Here is a 5,778-nt window from a genome sequence, read left to right as displayed (position 1 = left end):
TCACAGGACGAGAGGTCAGATGCACCTCTTTATCTTCCCTCCCTTTTGTGGTTTAGACACAACATCTGACCAGCATTAATGTTAAAATAGAGATCACGAGACTGTCAGAACAGACTCTTTGTTCACAATGAGATACCACATTATAAACAGGACCGAAGGCCGTGTTAAGTCATGGACTCCTACAGTTAAAGAAGAAACTGTGTTCCAACTGCCACAAGGTTTTTCTTTTTCTCTAGCAGCTAAACACGCGCTGGCCTTGAGATAAGCAATATTAAACAATTGCAGCTCATCCACCAGCAGAGCTGACTAACTGAGGCCCCCTGCTCCACAAGCCAGAACTACAGCTTTGATTGAATAAAAGACTGGTTTCAGTATTTTTCTCCTGCTAAGAGACCACCCACAGATGGACTAGTTCCAGCCGAGTTACAGATGCTGTGCATTTGAGTGCCTTCCTTTCCCTGCTTCACCTTTTGACTTATAGGGCTTACTTGTAATATATTTCAATGTTAAGTCTCCACCTAAGGGAAGCATGAGATGCATGTAACATGCATGTTTATTCAGTATGCATGCCATGTTCCCCCTTCATGAATATCTGGACGAAAGACTGCATAGCTCCTCCTGTAACCTGTTGAATATATACATATATTTGGCCAACCTGTTCAACAAAATGTATGTCTCATCCTTCCCTCCCTCGAAGTACCCGCTGACAGAGGCTTCTCACAGAAGCTACACTTCTCAGCCTGTCAGAATGGCCACATTGTAGGCTGCGAGTCTTTATAGCAAATAAAGTCTCCTTTCTAAATTTGTAATTTTTAAGTTGATACCATAGAATTCATCTTTCAAATCAGGACACTTTTAAGAGTGAAATGAAGTGCTAAAAATCCTGGTATCTTTTTTCAAAAATTTACTAACTGACAAATACATTTTTATTTTTTGATGGATCTGCCAAATAATTATTTTGAAACACTATTTCAAAAATATTTTTTCTAGAAAGTAGAATAACATATCTGTGTACACCAAAGAAAACTTTTAAAACTTCTTTACATATATAAAAAGTAGAAATTTTACAATAATATAATCAGAATAATTACCCCTTTAGTCATTTTTTGAAAACACATTTGTCTCAAATACCATGTCATTCTATTTTTCTAAAGAATGTTTTCTTTTCCTTATATGGTCTTGCTATGTTAAAATTTTAAATAAAATTGTCCAATATTTTCTTCAAATTTGCATTTAATGACTAATAAATTTGAAATGAACCTTCTCTGTAGACCATATCAGGATTGAGAATATACTCTTTTTAACGTACTTAATTTGTTTAGTTTCTTCATGCTTTGGTGGGGATACACTTTGGTGTCTTGTTTTTAAGACTTGTTACTAATAATTCCAATTGTCTAAACATGTGGAAAGCTAAAGTTTTTTGAAACTCTATTCATTGAAAGTGTTGATCAAAGATTTCTAACTGATTTGGACAAATTCAGCCCAGATTTAGACAGCTAATTTTTAAAAAGAATTCAACAAAAAGATACTTAGATTGATATACAAATTATTTCTTCAATGCTCAAATATTTCTAAAATTCTCCTTATGGCAGACAGCAAAGAGAGAAAAACACATGATACTGCCTTGTATTTAAAATCATATTTTTGCAAAAACTATAGTTTAGATATTTTAAGTGTATACATATATATCATATTTATAAATTCTTAGTGACTGCTACTATTTCGATTGGTAGATTATCACTACTTGTTTGAGTACAAGTATGAATCATGTTGCACCACATCTAATTCCCAGTACATTTCTGCTCCATAATTCTTTAGAAAAAACATGCTTTTACAATGACACTGTGCTATGCCAAAATTTGTACTTAATTATGACACAAAGATAACTTTAGTTTGAACTTTTAAAAACAATTTATGATAGCACTGATTCATTTAACTGGATTTACAATGACATCTCACTCTAGTAATATCAGATGTTTTTACTGTCAGCAAAATAAAATTCCAAATGTTTTACTTTGATACCATGAATTGGATGAAAATAAAAGGAATCATTGTTGAAAATAACTGTTTTCCAATATGAAGCATCTGACTCCATTTCTATAAAAGTGGCATCATTTAATTGTTTGAAACTTTTTTTCTGCCATTGGATCCAGCACCTTACCATCTATCCCTTTGTAGGGGAGGAGACCAGCTTTTCCTCTCTCCATCTTAGGTTCATGGCTGAGGCCCCTAGAGATGAACCAGAGAAAAGCTTACATGTTTATTTAACATGCATTTTACATGAAATGGGAGCTTTCATAAGGAAATAAATACCTGAAGAAAGAGTTAAACCTGTGTATTTTTTAAACCTGTGTATTTTTATGCTGGGTTTGATGAAGAGAGGAGAGTCATAGAGAAATATAATAGGGTGAAAAGTATGACATGATGATTATAAACTGGGGAAACTCAGCAAGGCCGGTTTGTTCAGTTTCCCTTCTGTGACCTTTTGTTTTCAGGGATAAGGATGTTCCTTTCTTTCTGGCATAGAGAGGGCACGTCTTACATGAGAGTCTATGACCTCTTTCAGGGGAAGGTCAGAAAATCTTTCCTAGGTTTTATGAACTGCATCAGGGAAGAAGGCTGGGGGAAAGTCAGAGACACTTTCCTGCTTCTGCTGTTTTCCTCAAATTTCTTCCGTTTAAAATATTCAATATGCCAAGGAACCATATTTTGGAGCAGCATGCCCTGAACCCCATCAACTTCACTTTTTGTATGTGTACAACAGACACAGAGTGCAGATTTAGAGAGGCAGTCATTTGATCCAAATGAAAAGCCATGCTTCACAGGATACTTTCCTCGTATGCACGTGTCAAGTCCTCGTGTTCATGCACAGTATGTATCTCAAATGTACTCTCAAATGAGATTAGATACTAATACTTTAGCAGATTCGTGTTTTCTATTTTTCATGTGGTGAGTGATGTCATATAGCCCCCATGGTAAGTGTTGATAAACATTTTGGGATTTATAGGTTTGTCATTAACATTCTCATGAACAAAGTATTTGATTTTCCATTACACATTTCCTTTCACTTTTTGAGCCCATTAATGCCAAAACATTTTTTGCAAAGTTAAAACGTGTTACTGTCAGGCCTCTGAGCCCAAGCCAAGCCATCGCATCCCCTGTGACTTGCACATATACGCCCAGATGGCCTGAAGTAACTGAAGAATCACAAAAGAAGTGAATATGCCTTGCCCCACCTTAACTGATGGCATTCCACCACAAAAGAAGTGTAAATGGCTGGTCCTTGCCTTAACTGATGACATTACCTTGTGAAAGTCCTTTTCCTGGCTCATCCTGGCTCAAAAAGCACCCCCCACTGAGCACCTTGCGACCCCCACTCCTACCCGCCAGAGAACAAACCCCCTTTGACTGTAATTTTCCTTTACCTACCCAAATCCTATAAAATGGCCCCACCCTTATCTCCCTTCGCTGACTCTCTTTTCAGACTCAGCCCACCTGCACCCAGGTGAAATAAACAGCCATGTTGCTCACACAAAGCCTGTTTGGTGGTCTCTTCACACGGACGCTCATGAAATTTGGTGCCGTGACTCGGATCGGGGGACCTCTCTTGGGAGATCAATCCCCTGTCCTCCTGTTCTTTGCTCCGTGAGAAAGATCCACCTACGACCTCAGGTCCTCAGACCGACCAGCCCAAGAAATATCTCACCAATTTCAAATCCAGTAAGCAGCCTCTTTTTACTCTCTTCTCCAACCTCCCTCACTATCCCTCAACCTCTTTCTCCTTTCAATCTTGGCGCCACACTTCAATCTCTCCTTTCTCTTAATTTCAATTCCTTTCATTTTCTGGTAGAGACAAAAGAGACATGTTTTATCCGTGAACCCAAAACTCCGGCGCCGGTCACGGACTGGGAAGGCAGCCTTCCCTTGGTGTTTAATCATTGCAGGGACGCCTCTCTGAGTATACACTCACGTTTCAAGGGTGTCAGACCACGCAGGGACGCCTGCCTTGGTCCTTCACCCTTAGCGGCAAGTCCCGCTTTCCTGGGGCAGGGGCAAGTACCCCTCAACCCCTTCCCCTTCACCCTCAGCGGCAAGTCCCGCTTTCCTGGGGCAGGGGCAAGTACCCCTCAACCCCTTCCCCTTCACCCTTAGCGGCAAGTTCCACTTTCCTAGGGGGCAAGAACCCCTCAACCCCTTCTCCTTCACCCTTAGCAGCAAGTCCCGCTATCCTGGGGCAGGGGCAAGTACCCCTCAACCCCTTCCCCTTTACCCTTAGCGGCAAGTCCCGCTTTCCTGGGGCAGGGGCAAGTACCCCTTAACCCCTTCTCCTTCACCCTTAGCAGCAAGTCCTGCTTTCCTAGGGGGCAAGAAGCCCCCAGTCGCTTATTTCCGCACCCCAACCTCTTATCTCTGTGCCCCAATCGCTTATTTCTGCACCCTGACCTCTTATCTCTGTGCCCCAATCCCTTATTTCCGTGCCCCAACCCCTTCTCTGCTTTTCCGGAGGGCAAGAACCCTCCGCCCCTTCTCCCTGTCTCTTTTCTCTGGGCTTGCCTCCTTCACTATGGGTAAGCTTCCACCTTCCATTCCTCCTCCTTCTCCCTTAGCCTGTGTTCTCAAAAACTTAAAACCTCTTCAACTCACACCTGACCTAAAACCTAAATGCCTTATTTTCTTCTGCAATGCCGCTTGACCCCAATACAAACTCGACAGTAGTTCCAAATAGCCAGAAAATGGCACTTTGAATTTTTCCATCCTGCAAAATTCAATAATTCTTGTCGTAAAATAGGCAAACGGTCTGAGGTGCCTGACGTCCAGGCATTCTTTTACACATCAGTCCCTTCCTAGTCTCTGTGACCAGTGCAACTCGTCCCAAATCTTCCTTCTTTCCCTCCCGCCTGTCCCCTCAGTACCAACCCCAAGCGTCGCTGAGTCTTTCTAATCTTCCTTTTCTACAGACCCATCTGACCTCTCCCTTCCTCCCCAGGTTGTTCCTCGCCAGGCCGAGCTAGGTCCCAATTCTTCCTCAGCCTCTGCTCCTCCACCCTATAATCTTTTTATCACCTCCCCTCCTCACACCTGGTCTGGCTTACAGTTTCGTTCCGTGACTAGCCCTCCCCCTCCTGCCCAGCAATTTACTCTTAAAAAGGTGGCTGGAGCTAAAGGCATAGTCAAGGTTAATGCTCCTTTTTCTTTATCCCAAATCAGATAGCGTTTAGGCTCTTTTTCATCAAATATAAAAATCCAGCCCAGTTCATGACTTGTTTGGCAGCAACCCTGAGACACTTTACAGCCCTAGACCCTAAAAGGTTAAAAGGCCGTCTTATTCTCAAGATACATTTTATTACCCAATCTGCTCCCGACATTAAATAAAACTCCAAAAATTAAATTCCGGCCCTCAAACCCCACAACAGGATTTAATTAACCTCGCCTTCAAGGTGTACCATAATAGAAAAAAGTTGCAATTCCTTGCCTCCACTGTGAGACAAACCCCAGCCACATCTCCAGCACACAAGAACTTCCAAACGCCTGAACCACAGCGGCCAGGCGTTCCTCCAGAACCTCCTCCCACAGGAGCTTGCTACATGTGCCAGAAATCTGGCCACTGGGCCAAGGAATGCCTGCAGCCTGGGATTCCTCCTAAGCCTTGTCCCATCTGTGTGGGACCCCACTGAAAATCGGACTGTTCAACTCACCTGGCAGCCACTCCCAGAGCCCCTGGAACTCTGGCCCAAGGCTCTCTGACTCACTCCTTCCCAGATCTTCTCGGCTTAGCGG

This window comes from Pan troglodytes, chromosome 14 (assembly GCF_028858775.2).
Source record: "Pan troglodytes isolate AG18354 chromosome 14, NHGRI_mPanTro3-v2.0_pri, whole genome shotgun sequence".
NCBI lineage: Eukaryota > Metazoa > Chordata > Mammalia > Primates > Hominidae > Pan > Pan troglodytes.
This window is presented reverse-complemented; position numbering follows the sequence as displayed.